At 40.5% G+C, this 16446-nt stretch overlaps 1 protein-coding gene and 1 non-coding gene across 7 annotated transcripts in view; both read right to left on the bottom strand.

Moving 5' to 3' along the window:
- The window catches only part of GJC1 (gap junction protein gamma 1), a 32055-nt gene extending 16299 nt beyond the window's left edge, over nt 1-15756 (bottom strand). Inside the window, exon 1 of one of the 6 annotated variants that reach the window (XM_069543628.1) lies at nt 15302-15756. The gene's annotated coding sequence lies outside the window, so the exon portion shown is untranslated. Of the gene's footprint in view, nt 1-14210; nt 14679-14768; nt 15275-15301 lie in introns of those variants that run through there. The other 5 variants (XM_069543620.1, XM_069543625.1, XM_069543624.1 and 2 more) reach the window with 5 other exon arrangements.
- LOC138415505 (U6 spliceosomal RNA) lies at nt 12398-12504 on the bottom strand. The gene has a single exon (XR_011247263.1). It is a non-coding gene; the product is annotated as a U6 spliceosomal RNA (small nuclear RNA).
- Nucleotides 15757-16446: the final 690 nt, after the last annotated feature.

The following is a 16446-nucleotide window of genomic DNA, read 5'->3' on the forward strand; positions in this document are numbered from 1 at the left end:
ATAAGAAATTACAAACACTTAATAAAATTACAGTTGTATTCACGAGGTATTTACGAACATCCCTGGTGGTCCAGTGGCTAAAACTCCAAGCTCCCAATGCAGGGGGCCCAGGTTCAATCCCTTTCCAGGGGACTAGATTCCATATGCCACAACTGAAGACAGTATGCCACAACTAAGACTTGGTGCAGCCAAATAAATAAAATATATATATTATATATATATATATATAAAAAGAGGTATTCAGTGTTATATATGCTATACAACAAAAGACTAGAAGAAATAACTGGAATCATCTGTTCAAGTTTAAACATTTTTAAACACATTTCATAGCACAATGACTCTACAGGGAAATGCTTTACTTTCCAGTTTATCTGACTCATTTTTTCCATTACAATCTCTTTACTATAATGTTGGCCACAAAAACACCATTAATCCAAAAATATCAATTTTATATATTTCTCTGGAAAAGTTTCTCACAGACTCATGTAGAGGAAAAAAAAAAAAAGCTCCCAAGAGATTCAGATGAACTAAAAAAGTATATAACTTTTCCCTTGTCAATTTTTAAATACTCAGTAAACTGAAATAACTAGGAAATTTTAAAAATTAAAATAAGTAGTGCTATTTTAAATGTCTTGCAAATGCACAATCAAGTTGGGTCAGAGCCAAGTTTTAACCTCCTTTTTAAAAAAAATATTTATTTAACTAACCTGGGTCTTAACTGCAGCATCTGGGATCTAGTTCCCTGACCAGGGATTGAACCTGGAGCCCCCCATGTTGGGAGTGCAGAGTCTTAGCCACTGGATCACCAGGAAAGTCCTAATCTCCTTCTAATTTAAAAACACTTGGGCTTCTCTGGTGGCTCCAAAGAATGTGCTTGCAATGCAGGAGACCTGGGTTCGATCCCTGGGTTGGGAAGATCCCCTGGAGAAGGGAATGGCTACTCACCCTGGTATTCTTGCCTGGAGAATCCCATAGACAGAGGAGCCTGGTGGGCTACAGACCATGGGATCACAGACTCGGACATGACTGAGTGACTAACACTTTCATTTCCACTTAAAAATCTTAATTCCTTTTCTAAACAAAAATCCAGGATGAACTAATAGCAAGAGTACTGGAGTGAGTTGCCATTTCCTTCTCCAGGGGATCTTCCTGACACAGGGATCGAACCCAGGTCTCCCACACGGCAGGCAGACGCTTTACCGTCTGAGCCACCAGGGAAGTAAAGTGATTCTAACCTTGACTTTAATGAAACTGAGAGTAAGCCCTGACCTGAGAGCCAAGAGATTCTAACAGGCACTTCAGGAATAAATATTTCTTTCCACTTTTTCATTTGTGTATTAAGTGAAAAATATCACATCAGATCATTACTAAGGTCCTTAACAGTTGACGAAAATCAACTCAGGCAGAGCACTTTTCACAAAACAACCAATAAATTATGTGGAATTCAGAACTCCAGGGACAGGAAAGAAGCAAAGTAACAAGCAGTGAAACTGAACAATATTAAGACATCAAATTTTCAAAAAGGCATTTTCCAAACAGTCATCCCAGAAAATCCGCAGTTGGACTAAACTGAAAAATTTCCATATTGACTCATCATGATTCTCAAGTATTAACTATCTGGGCCTCCCAGATTATGAGCTGAGTGATCCACTAAGAACTGTGCTAGTGATTCACACTCCTGAATGAGACTGCTTTATGTGCAGACACAAGGAATCAATTAAAGGGTTTACAATGAAGTTTTGTTTAACTGGAACGTTTTAAATGGAAGTTAATTCTGCATGAGTGATAATAGATATTTAATAACTAGCTAGTGACAATTTCTCAGCAAAAGCATTATGGTAGCTCTAATCTATGTATTACAAACAGTAATCTATGTATTACAAACAGGAAAACAATGTATTTTTCAGAAGAGCTCTTGGCTCTGAACCATATTTGAAAAACAAATATTTAAAATTTGTTGTAAGTCAAATTATAAAATAAAGGAAAGTATCTTGGCCCTATTAACTAACAAGGAAACAAAATACACCATTGTGGGTTGAAGTGTCAATTTGTGCTGGCAAAAAGCCATTCTATTTGAATGCAAGAACCTTCAGGAACCAGCTGGAGAAGTATGGGGAACCTGGGATAATGTGTTCATTCACATTGCATCGTAAGTGGTACTGTCTTCATGTAAAAAAGGACAGTATTGGTACACTAGTCCAAAACAGCTTAAAGCTTAGGTCAAATCAAATGAACAACAAACAGTCTAGGAAAATGACATGTCTAGGGAAAAACAAAAATAAACATTTAGCATTTCTGATATGACTAGTGTCACAATACAAAATTTGCAAAAAACATTATTATACAATGATGGTGAGGCTGGACTGGTACAACCTTTTTGGAAGGTATTATGGTAATATTCACCAGAAATTTTTAAATGTTTTATGTCCTCTAATCAGTAACACCACATCTAATAATTTACCTTAAATAAATGCCCAATAAAATAAGAATTTTATGTAACTTATGATATAATCTCTATGAGGAAATATTGCACAACCATTATAAATCTTGTTTTTAGTTCAGTTCAGTCGCTCAATCGTGTCCGACTCTTTGCGACCCCATGGACTGAAGTACGCCAGGCCTCCCTGTCCATCACCAACTCCCGGAGTTTACCCAAACTCATGTCCATTGAGCCAGTGATGCCATCCAACCATCTCATCCTCTGTCGTCCCCTTCTCCTCCTGCCTTCAATCTTTCCCAGCATCAGGGTCTTTTCCAATGAGTCAGCTCTTTGCATCAGGTGGCCAAAGTATTGGAGTTTCAGCTTCAACATCAGTCCTTCCAAAAATCTTGTTTTAGGACAGAGATTACAAAATTCAAACAACTATACAGGGACAAAAAGTAGGTTAGTGGTTGCCTAGGACTGAGAAGCATGGGGAGGAGTAGAGAGAGAGTAACTGGAAACAGGTACAGGGTTTCTTTTGAAGGGAATGAAAATATTCTAAAATTAAACTGTGGTGAAGGCTACACAACCCAGTGAGTCTACTAAAAATACTGAAGTACACTTTAAACAGGTGAACTGTACAGTGTGTGAATTATACCTCAGAAAAGCCGCTTAAGACATTTTCTATACATCTAGATACCAGTAAGTGACACAAGTAACTGAAACAGAACAGTGGGGCCTGGACAACACAAGGACCAACTAAAGGGGCTACTGCTTACCAGCTTCAGCCGTTGCAGTCATCAGATTGCCACAGCTTTCAAAATAAGTCTTTACCCTGGATTTTTATGTGAAGCCCAATTTGGGGATACTTTTTTGATTGAAGTATAAAATACCTACAGAAAGGTGAAAGTGAAAGTCGCCCAGTCGTGTCCGACTCTTTGCAACTCCACAGACTACACAGTCCATGGAGTTCTCCAGGCCGGGATACTGGAATGGGTAGCCTTTCCCTCCTCCAGTGGATCTTCCCAACCCAGGAATCGACCCCAGGTCTCCCACATTCCAGGCAGATTCTTTATCAGCTGAGCCACAAGGGAAGCCCAAGAATACTGGAGTGGGTAGCCTATCCCTTCTCCAGTGGATCTTCCCAACCCAGGAATCGAACAGGGGTCTCCTGCATTGCAGGCAGATTCTTTACCAACTGAGCTATCAGGGAAGCACAGAAAGGTACACAAACAGAAATGCGCAGATCAATGAATTTTCACATAACCATGTAACCAGCACTGAAATCAAGAACAAAGCATTACCAGCCATAATTATGCCCCCTTCCTACCTAAGAGAAATCATCATTGACAGACTGGGTAATAGTTTGTTGTGAGAGATGGTCCTATGCATTGCAGAATGGATCGCAGCGTCCCTGGCTTCTTCCAGCTGTGACAACCAAAGACGTCTCCAGACGCTGCCAAATGCCCCTTGGGAAACAATATTATACCACACCGAGACTCACTGGTTTAACCTGTCCTCGACCTTTACACAAATGGACTCAGAATGAATTCTCTTATATCGGAATCATAAAGCGCACACTTCTGTGTCTGATTCAGCATCTGCTGAGAGTCACCGGTCTTGTCACATTTAGCTCTGGTCTACTCATTCTCTTTGCTTTATTATTTCACCACTGTGTGCACATATCACAATCTATCCATTCTACTGCTGATGGGCATTTGGGCAGCTTCCAGTTTGAAGCTATTATGCACGATGCCACTGTGAACATACCACGTGTGTCTTCCAGTGAATGTATGTATGTTGCGTTGAATGCCTAGACCCAGAGTGGCTAGTTGTGTGGTGCACATATGTCAGCCTAAGCAGATTAGTTCCTTTCTTAAGGGGGTTTATCAATTTGCACCTCTACCTGTCTCTTTTTTTCCTTTTTTCATGTTGGCAACTAATATGAAAAATAAATATTTAAGTAATACTGAGCCAGATACATTATTAGCTGAATAAAGCCTGCCAATTTGTGATCTATTTTTTAAAAATGTTTCATTGTGTGGGAAAATGCTCATATATAGTAGAGAATCAAAAAAAATCAAACAAAAAAATTCACAATATAATATATCTGAATGGAAATATGTATGGATATTTGATGATTTCTGTATTATTTGCTTTTCAGTATTTTCTACAATATACATGTAACAATGAAGCTGGCAAAGCCTTCATATGCAACAAAAGCCCCAAGAGAAATTTAAAAAATAGGTCAGGGTACAAATTTCATAATATTTGCATACATACATATTTTACATTCATAAGGACCTAATTAAATAACGAATATATCACAGAAAAGTTAACTATCTCATAGAATCTTTGATACAATTACTACACTGCTCCTGCGTAAAGGGATCCAGGAAATAACTTATATAAAATTTCACCCTAGAGCAAAATATAGGATGATGAGACAACAGGGTAATTCTTAATTTGTAAGGATATATCAAAAGTTATTAGTTCTCTGACATATCTTATATAGCAGTTAGTATCATAATGCTGCTCTTCTCATTTCTTTAGAGATGTACTCTAAAGTGGTCCAGAAGCAACACAGAAAATTAACATCCTCAATACTTCCTTGAAACGCATAGTGGTTGGCACTGTGCCATTGCTACCTGCCGGTTATGAGTGTCTGATACTGAATAACTGGAGCTACCTCTATTTGAGAAAATGATTATTAAAACAGCCACCAAAAACATTCCAGTGTCCATTATGAATTCTATTAAATGTCTGCTTGGCATGTGAAAATGTTACAAAACTCATACTTCCTGTCCTAATCACTTCACTTCATATCAAGGATTCTTCTGTTGGGATAAGAATGTGCCCATGAGACTCAGCACAAACCCAAAAGATTTATCTCCTGAGAGAAGGCACTGAATGTTAATATACTGCCCTAAATGGAGTTTTTAAAACCAAAATAACCGGTTACTTTAAGGCTTTGCTAAGGGAACTGTTCTGAGCACAGATCTCATCTCCATTTTCCTATCTGAAGAAACTACACTGGGGGGGACTTCCCTGGTGGCTCACTGGTGAAGAATCCGCCTGCCAATGCAGGAGACATGGGTTCAATCCCTGATCCAGGAAGACCCCCCATGCCACAGAGCAACTAAGCCTGTGCGCCTTAGAAAAAAAAAAAAATTACACTGGTACTTCCCTGGTGGTACGGTGGATAGAAATCACCCTGCCAATGCGGGGGACACAGATTCCATCCCTGGTTTGGGAAGATTCAACATGCCTCAGGGAAACGAAGCCCATGCTCCACAACTACTGATGCCTGCACATCTAGAGCCGGTGCTCCCCAAGAAGGGAGTCACCACAATCAGAAGCCCTGGCGCAGCAACCAAGAGCAGTCCCTGACAAAGACCCAGCACAGTTAAATTAATTAGGAGAATATATCAAAGAAGAGTTATCATAGCTTAAAAAAAAAAAACTACACTGACATGTATGTAAGTTTGAACCAAAAGGCAAAAAAGTTTTCTGAGGCAAAATAAATAAAAAGCAGTAGAAACTAAAGCTTCTAACTACTAAGAGCATTTTACCTGGGGTTCAAAATGCTAAGGTCACTTTAAATTTCTCCCTGAACTAATAACCATAATTAACTGGCAACCAAAATAAATCTATTCAAGCTACATATACATAATTTTCCTCCCAGGATATACCTCAAATCATAAACATACTTTCTTTTCCCACCCTCAAGTATGATAGGTGACAATGGCTTCAGACACACAATTCAGTAAGAACTGAGACATTCCACCAATTCCTACTAATTTTTCCAAACTTAAAAATAAAAGCTTTCCTTTCCAAGTAAATCTGAGAAGTGCACATCTGCTTGAATTGCTCAACCTATAATAAACACAAAGCTTTCACTCTGAATGATGAAAATGTGCACGTGTGCTCACTTGTGCTCAGTTGCTTTAGCCTGTGCTCAGTTGCTTTAGCCTGCCAGGCTCCTCTGTCCATGGGATTCTCCAAGCAAGAGTACCGGAGTGGGTTGCCATGCCCTCCTCCAGGGGATCTTTCCAACTCAGGAATTGAACCCGCGACTCTTACGGCTTCTGCACTGGCACCAGCGCCACAGTATGAGATTAATACCCATATTTTACTAAAGAGAATACTAAAGATCATAATGGCTTAAGATATCCCAACAAATTAGCTGTAAAGCCTAAAACACAACTCAAGACCTAATGATCTTTTTCCTATACTATGTGAATTTAGTATTTAGTTTTAAAACCAAACAGAAGGTCACTGAAAAAACTGACAGTGATATACAAGTTATATAACTAAAGTAAAGATTCCACTTAAAATAGCAACAGATACATGAAATACTGAGGAATAAGCTTCACAAGAAACATACTACCAAGGAATACTACCAAGTAACAAAAAGACTTAAATGCTTAAAATACTTTAAAGACTTAAAGCATTATGTGTTCTTAGATACAAGAGCAATCATAAAAATATTAGTTCTTAAATTAATCTAAATTTAATTCGATCTTGATTTCTAAAAATACCAGTAGAATTTCTCTGGAACCAGACTAATTCTAAATTTAATGTGTAAAATTAAATAGTAACAATGGTTGGGAAATTTCAGAAAGAGAAACAAGGGCACACAAGCTTCTCTAGATATATATTATGAAGTTATAATAACTTTAAAAGGTGGAATTGGCAAAATGATTACAAGACTGGAGCAGAATAAAGCTCAGAAGACCTAAATACATCTGAGAAAATGTATGATACAGGTGGCATTTCAAACTAACAGGAAAAAGATGGAACATTCAATAAATGATATTGAACTACTATGGGTAGCTATATAGAAAAAATTAAACGTAAAAGTTTGATCTTTAGGTTCCAAATAGATCAAAGATTTCAAATTAAAAGCAAAGCAATAAGCTAGATGAAATGAACATTTTTTCTTAATAAGCTAGGTAGTGAAGACTTTTCTAAAATGAAACTACTTAGATGTCAAATGAAAGAATTGACAAATTTAATTATAAATTCTAGAAAGCTAGAAAATACTATACAGAACTCAAAAGATATACTAAATGCTTAAAATTATTTGCAATTCTTAAAAGAAAAGCCTAAGTTCTCTAACACATAAAGAGCTCCAACAGATAATTAAACAAACAAACAACCTCAATAGAAATATGCAATGCAGATACAGAAAGCAAATTTATGCTACTGAAGGGGAAAAGGGAGGGGAGATAAATTCGGAGTTTCGGATTAGCAGATACTAACTACTATATATACAACAGATAAATAGCAAGGTCCAACTGTACAGCACAAGGAACTATATTCAACATCTTATGATAAACCATAATGGAAAACTATCTGAAAAAGAACACACATAAATATATATATCTGAATCACTCTGTTGTACACTAGAAACTAACACAACATTGTAAATCAACTACACTTCAATTTTTAAAAAAAACCTTCAATGAAGAGAAATGTAAATGGCTTTTAATAATATGGCATGAAAAGATATTCAATATCACTTGTAATTAGGATTTACAATTAAAACTGTACCAATATACTACTTTCGCTTGTCCAACTGGAAAAAAATTTTAAATTGATTTAACAGATCACTGATAAGGTGTGTGTGTGCTTAGTCGCTCAGTCGTGTCTGACTCTTTGTGACCCCATGGACTGTAGCCCGACAGGCTTCTCTGTCCATGGAGATTCTCCAGGCAAGAATATTGGAGTGGGTTGCCATGCCCTCCTCCACGGGATGGTCCCAACCCAGGGATCGAACCCAGGTGTCCCGAATTGTAGGCAGATTCTTTACCCACTGAGCCACCAGAGAAGCCCATAAATAGGCATTCTTTGTGCTTTACTAGAAATGGGGTAAAACAGTAAGCTTCTATAAAAGACAAGATGGAATATTCATCAAAATTGAAAATGCACATACTTTCTGATCCAGCAAGCAACTGCAGCGCTCAATATTTATCTAATGAAATGTTCAGATACATAAAATATTGCGCAAGAATATTCACAGCACTACTCTTGGTAACAGGCTGGAAACAATGTAAAGCCTATCAGTAAGAGACTCCGTAAACAAATTATAGCACATCTAGTAATGAAAAAAAGAAAAAGTCAGCTGCGTCTGTAATAATAAGAAACAAACTAAGATATATGAGTGGAAAATGCAGAACAGTGTGTAGAGTATGCTATTTGGGGGGATACTGAGTGTATGGATATTCTGAAAGAATTCACACACAAAAAAAGCAAACAGTAATTGCTTCGGCAGAAAGAAGAAATCTGAGTAACTGAGAAGAGAACAGAGGAAGGCTTGTTTTTCACTGTAAATCCTCTCACACCTTTGATTTTGTACTATGTAATTACCTATTAAAAAAATTCTTTTTTAATTCAATGAGGTGAAATACTCAAGTACAAAACTATCAATGCCAGCCTTAATGTATAATTGCATAATATGTCCAAGTTTCTTAGGACATTGTTTATACTGACTCTTGGTCCAGCAAACAGGAAGAAATTAAAATCAGAACTAGGTAATCTATGTAAAAAAACAAAGCTAATCTTCAGGACTTCCCTGGTGGTCCCAGTGGCTGGGACTCCGAGTTCCCAATACAAAGCGCAGGCTCACATCCCTGGTGAGGGAACTAGATTTCACTTGCTGCAACTAAGACCTGGTACAGTCAAATAAATAAATGAAATATGTTTTTTAAAAAAAAGAAAAAACTAATCTTCAATTTCTTTATTCCATCTGACAACCTGCCTAAGCCTGTGATTATCTTCCTGGGAGGCAAGAGTCTCCACTATGTATATTACAGCATAGGTGATCATAGTATTTTGGTTTATTAAAACCGCTTAAGACTGATCAGGCCATGGATACAAGTAAGTTTATATCAGTAAGTATTTACTAAAAACCTAGCACTGTATTGGTATATAAGACCAAAAATGCAAAAAAATAATAATAAGACTTCTAGTTAGAACAAAAACTCTGACAGAAGTTACTTCATTACCACCAGTAACTACAAATAAAAAAGACATTAGTAAACATCCAAATAATTGTTGAATACATAAATGAACTATGAACTAGCTGCTAGGGATAGCGGCCATCCAAACAGATATTTCTCTTGACTTTATGGCATATAAAGTATAGTGTATGGTATATAAACCCCCTGGCAGTCCAGTGGTTAGGACTCTGAACTTTTACTGCTGGGGCCTGAGTTCAATTCCTGGTCAAGGAACTAAAATCCCTCAAGCCAGGAGGTGTGACAAAAAAAAAGTATAGTCTAATGATGAAATAGGTACTATACAAATAATTAAACTAATTAAAACTGTGATCTATCCTACATAAGGGAAGTGCAAGGTGCTATAAGACAGTCCTAATCTAATATGGGCTTCCCCGGTGGCTCAGACAGTAAAGAATCCACCTGCAATGCAGGAGACCTGGGTTCGATCCCTGGCTTTGGAAGATCCCCTGGAGGAGGGCATGGCAACCCACTCCAGTATTCTTGTCTGGAGAATCCCCATGGGCAGAGGAGCCCCGAGGGCTACCGTCCATGGGGTCGCAAAGAGTTGGACATGACTGAGCAACTAAGCACAGCACAGCACACAGTGAAGCAAGTTCTGAAGAATGAAGAGCTGCCTTCCAGAGAAATTAGCTACAGCATGTAGAAAGGCTGTTGGGTGAGCTCTTCAGTGTATGGGGGAAAAAAGATCTATATAGCTAGACCATATACTACAAGAAAGCAAGTAAAAATAAATGATGCTGGAGAAGTAGCAAGGCCAGATCACACCATGTTAAAAATGAAGACTGAAGGCTTTGAAGGGAGAACAGAAGTTTTCAGATAAGTGACTCGATTAAATTTGCTTTTTAAAGACAATTTTAACTGATGTGAGAGGAGTAGATTAGCGTATACTGCATATACATACATAGAAATATGAAGAAACACAAGAAAATAATAAATTCAGGTTGGTGATTACCTCTGGTTAGGAGGCCCACAACAGTGGTTGTCAGGGGAGAGGGGGTGCAATCAGGTAAGGAAACAGAAGACTTCAACTATACTGGTAATACTGTATTTTTTACTTTTTTAAACAGGAGTGAAAAAACAAGGAAAGACCATTTAAAATTGACTATAATAACTGTCTTAGGAAAAGATGGCTAAGACTAGGATGGGGAAACTAGAGGTGGAAAGAAAACTGCAAGAGTCTGGCTTCAGCAAGTTGTTGACAGAGCCACTTAATGAAACAGGGTACAGTGAAGAAGGTGTAGATTTGGAACCAAGATCAAGAGTTCACTCTGGGAAACTCAATTCAAACTACCTGAGTATCTAAGTGGAGATGCTGACTGAGCAGACAGCTGGGATCAGAAAAGGGGTCTGAACTATAGATTAAAAAAAAAATTGGCTGTATTAAAAATATATGGTGGGACTTCCCTGGTGGTCCAGTGGCTAAGACTCCACACTCCCCATGCAGGGGGCCCCAGGTCTGATCCCTGGTCAGGGAACGAGATCCCACACGCCATAACTGAGTTTCCCATGCCGCAGGTAAAAGATTCTGTGTGCCACAACTAAGACTTGGCGCAGCCAAATAAATAAAATAACTATTAAAAAAAATATGTGATAACTGAAGGCACAGAATGGTTAAGATTAGAGAAGGGAGGCAGACTAAGGACCAAGACTTGAAAGAGACCATCAGTTAAAGATCTTGGGGGCGGTGGAGGAGACCTGAAGGAATAGCCAGAGAGCAAGGAAGGAAAATCACAAAACTAAGAGAAGAGACTATTTCAGGAAGGAAAATTTCCAATCCAAATAAACACCTACTCTAGATGGGCAATTAAGAATCTAAGGTCCAAGAATGAGTAAAGGGGAATTCCCTAAAAATAGACAAGAGTCCAGACCCACTTCACTCTGAACATTCCCAAAAGGAATGCTGTAACTTGGTTAAGTAACAATAAATTCCATCAAACCTGATAAATCCCTGCAAGATGTAGCTGAAAATTTTTATGACTATCTGAGACTTAACTACAATTTAGATGACAATAGGATACAAAGTTGATTCCATCTCCATAGAGAAAACACAAAACCTCTGAAATCCTATGCATTTTTTTTGTTTCAAAGATTTTACATAATTTCCAGATTGTTAAACCTTTTTGGCATGTTAAACTCTAAGCATTTTGAGAGCAAAATCCAAACCACATTCATTTTTGAATCTTCAGCATCTAGTTCAATGCTTACCATAGGTACATGACTGAAAAGAGAATTGCACTGAATAAACGGGCACCAGAACACTTTTGTCCAAATTCTGCTAGTGTCACAGCAATATAGCCTCACAGAACAGGCTTTAACTAAGAGTTCTACACATTCTACAGAAATAAAGATCTCATCCTTGTCTTTAGGAAAAAAGAAAAAACCACCTCATCAGGCAACACTTTATTGACCTGAATGATAAACCCAAGTGTTCTCTACCATATGCCAGTCAGAATGACTGGTCATTCACTCTTGACAGCTGTAGAAAATAGTGGTGCGCAGACTTAACCAAATAGTCCTTACTTCCACACAAACTAAATTCATAAGCTGCAGTAATATGCTTGAAAAACAACTGCCGACACTTCGCTGATATTAACAGCTCAACACTGTTTTCTGTGTAAGTTTCAGGTTAATGGTATCAGCTAAAACCTATCTTATATGTATTCTCAAAGAAATGGTCCCCAAAAGAAACAAAAAAAGTAACTCCATCCTATCTTTGCCTAAATTTTTGCTAGGCATTTTAGATAGGAGCCACACAAACTTCTATGCCACAAAAAAAGCACAAGTTCAGAAATAAGTAACGATACTTTCAGCTGCACTCAACTATGCAAATTAATATTTAAAAAACAAAATACAAAAGAAAACACTTCATTTACTTTGTTTTTTTTTAATTTATTTTTTTTGACTTTTTTTTAAATTTTAAAATCTTTCTTATATGCGTTCCCAAACACGAAAAAATATGGAACGCTTCACGAATTTGCGTGTCATCCTTGTGCAGGGGCCATGCTAATCTTCTCTGTATTGTTCCAATTTTAGTATATGTCCTGCCGAAGCGAGCACTTCATTTACTTTGAAATGTGAACTTAAAAATAAAGTTCCAGCTTTTTTGGAACTCATCACTTTGCACTGAATTAAATCATGGAACTAGGTATTTATTGAGAAAAAGATGCTCTGAATTTTAATTATCTATTTTGTAGTCTAGGATCCCAATTAATGAATTGATAGGTGAATCCTGAAGGGGCGGTGAGGAAAGGAGTAGCTAATCAGAGACCTACCCAGAATCCTTTCACTTTGGCTAATTTATACAGATATGAAATAATAAAAATTAGTAAGGGACAGCAGCATTTATAAATAAGATTATTATGCTAAAAATATGTTAACCTCTTAAACCTTTTCAATTAAAGGCTGAAACTCAATTCTACCTTCATAGACTGAACAGAAAGTTACTCAGTCCTTTGCTCCTTTTTAAGAGCATTGTGCCTGCTAGCACAAATAGAAAACCAATTTAAGGGGCTTCCCTGGTGGTCCAGTGGCTAAGACTCTGAGCTCCCAACCAAGGGGGCCTGGGTTGGATACCTGGTCAGGGAACTAGATCCCACATGCCGCAAGGGAGACCCAGTGCAGCTAAATAAATAAAAAAAGAAAACCAATTCAAAAGTCACACAACCTAAAAAGTTAAGAACACTGATATTTGGAAAGGATGTTTGAAATGCTTGGCAAAAGGACCCAAAAGTTAGTAAATAGTATCAAACCATTCTTCATAAATCAGGACAAATAATAAAAGGAGAATTTCATATAACTACCATATATTCTCTTCAAAATGTCCTCTTCCTACAACACAATGATCTGGTGAAAACTAAGACACAGACTTGTTTACCAGAGCTTTTTACCTTTCACCCAGAAGACTTAGTTCACATGTTTCTTTAATTCTGCCATTACATAGCACTTAGGGAATCCAAAGCAACTGCAATACACAAAACTATGGTAAAATCCAAAAAATAAACACACATAAACGCAGCAAACATAATCACAATTCACCTACGTTTAGTCAGGAGCTCAGGAGTTAAGTTTTCTTTTTCTGCATTCTTATTCTGGATGATACCTAAAGCCCTCTTTTGGAGTAAAGGATTTGATTCCTAAATTACATTGTCTTTTTTTCCTACAGATGTTAATGTACTCCGTTGATAAGAGAATTAAAATCCTTTTCACATATAGTTTGATTTCTACAACACTTTCACATATATTCACTGGAACATATAGACAACACGAACGTATAATTTTTAGACTGATCAGGCATACAAGATAACGCTTATCCAGAACTTACTGTAACTTGATTTATTCGATCCCACAAAGTAGTCTTGATGCTAACAAAGTAAAGCGCGAGCACAATGAAATCTGTACTACTGCAGGTTCTCAATGAACAAAAATTCCTTCAAAATGGTAAATCAAATCCGCCCATTTCCCAAAGAAAAAGTAATCCCAATCTTAGAAACAGTCTCAAATAAGAAAAAGAAAAGAACAAACAATTCTAAACCACACAATCACATAAATCTTTTCAACTCAAAGCTCCAACAGCAGCCGCCAACCACACAACTGGCCACAATCACAGTGTTAGCGCCTTCCCGTAATTTTGAATCTGGAGACAGAAGGAGGAAAAAACACACACACACACAAACATACCGGTCGTTCAAAGTTTCACCAAGCGGGGAAAAAAAAAATCATTTTAAGTTTTAAAAACAAAAACGTGTTAACCGAGAGGCGATTACCATATTCCCCGGTCCCCTCACTTCCAAGCCCGCGAACTACATCTCTCAAACATTCAGAGAGACTGGAGTCCCGGCAGGGATGTTCGAGGAAAGAGCCAGACGAACGGCAACGCCGCCCGGAGAGATGTCAGGGGCCGAGCATCGGGAGACAAAGACCAGCCCGCGAAGCGCCCCGGCTCGGCCCTGCGCCCCTAACCGCCCGAGGAGTTGCGAGCACCGCCGAAGTGCGCGCCCAGGTCCTCCGGGCTCCCCGCCCACCCGGCGCGACCGCCGCGGCCCGGGCCCACCCCGAGCCGTTTTCCCTCCCAATTTGGGAACCGCGCGTCTGGGGACAAAAGGGGGAGGGCGCGCCGGGGGCAGCGGCGGCCAGCGGATCGCGACGCCCCCTCGGGGCTCGGCGGGAAGCCCTCGGTGGCGTCCTCTCCCTCCACTCGCCCCCCGCCGCACTCTCCGCCGGGCCCCAGACCCCTCTCCAGCCTCCTCACAAGTTCTCCCGCCTCCCCTCGGGCCCCGCCCCTGGCCCGCTGCCTCTCAGCCGGCCCTACGGCCGCCCCTCACCGGCCGGCGGGGTCCCCCGGAGCCGCCTCCTCCGCCGGGCCTCGGCCCGTCCCGCCGGCCGCCGCCTCATGTGCCCCGCGTCGCCATCGCCTTCGCCGCCACCGTCGTCTCTCCTCCTCCACCTCTTTCGCCGCCGCCTTCGCCTCAGTCTCCGGCCGAGGCCGAAGCCGCTCCCGCCGCCGCCTCCCGCTCCCGCCGCCCGGAGCCACGGGGAGGCGCCTGCGCACTGCGCGCTGCGATGGGGGCGGGGGCCGCGCCGAGCGGCGCTGGGGTGGGAGGGGGCGCCCGGAGCGCGCGGGCGGCCGCGCGAGTGTTCAACTTTCCGCGGTCGGGTCTGCGCGCTCCCCAGCGGTCCGGGACGCGGCACGTGTAGGAGCGACCCACCAGCTAGGAATCTAGACCCCGGGTGGGCGCAGACTTCGCCTCCGGGGCAGGTCATTCCTCCAGCTTGCTTCTCGGGACAGCAACCGCCCCCGGCCTGCCGTGCCTCACTTCGAGCGGGCATCTAACGGCGCCGTGAAGACACGCCTTACCTGGGTATCCTGGGTTGGACCATTGAGCCCCGGAGTTGTCTTCTGTGCTGCGCTCGGCCAAGGCCAGGGGATGTAACACCGGACGCTGACTCCCGGTTCTAGGTTCTGCTCTGCAGTTACTCGAAGATCCTACTGGCCTTCGTCGGGTTAATGGTCGTAATTCTTCCGAGGCTTGGCTTTTGCTGATACTTTTGAGGTCCTGGACTTCTCGAATTAGCAAGACCCTAATAGGCCATTTCCTCTTAACCCCCTACATCCCGGCAGGATCCCATTTTCAAAGGGATCCTTTAAAAACTTGTATGAATAGGTAACTTGAACCTTGAACTGCACCGTAGGAATACGAAAACTCCTCAAATGCTCTAAGTGGAGGTGTCCATGCATAACAATGGAAGTAGAACTCAAGAGATGGGGGAGTACTTTACTTTGTAAAGTGCTCCTAAATTATTTTATTGACCGTCACCATACAGAAGGATGGGTTTTTATTTTACCCTTTTGATCACAGAGGAAATTAAACTCTTAACCAGTGAGATGACTTGGTATAAATCAAATCCCTCCCCGCCTCCCCCCCTCCCCCCCCCGCCCCCGACGGAAAGCCAAGCCCTTATGGCCAGTTGAGAGGTTGAAAACAAACTTGAGGGCTGAGCATCTGGCCCACTGACAAATGTTTTGTTTGGCCAGTAGGACGTTTTCCAAAATTGTCAATCAGTTGCCAAATTTTAAAAATCTGTCTTTCTGGCTTCTCTCTAAAAAGTCAAAAGTTTTACTCACTTTGAGCCTCTGTTTTCCCCTGGCAGTTACTTGTGAGTAGCATCTGTCTACCAGGCTCAAGCTCCTCTCCACTCAGCATCTTGAATCATTTTCATTAGCTGCTTGGCCTCGGTATTTAAATTATTTTCCCCCTATACTTGCCGTGTCCTGAGAGCCGCATGCCCTCCCCACTGTCATTGTTACTTCTCTACAAATGTATTTAAAATTACAAGTGTGGGGACTTCCCTGGTGGTCCACTGGCTAAGACTCTGTGCTCCCAATTCAGGGAACCCAGATTCCATCGCTGCTCAGGGAACTAGATCCCACATGCGGCAACTAAGAATTTGCATGCCACAACTAAAATTATCCTGCATGTTGCAAGTAAAGATCCCGCATGC

The sequence above is a fragment of the Ovis canadensis genome, chromosome 11, assembly GCF_042477335.2.
Source record: "Ovis canadensis isolate MfBH-ARS-UI-01 breed Bighorn chromosome 11, ARS-UI_OviCan_v2, whole genome shotgun sequence".
Classification (NCBI taxonomy): Eukaryota; Metazoa; Chordata; class Mammalia; order Artiodactyla; family Bovidae; genus Ovis; species Ovis canadensis.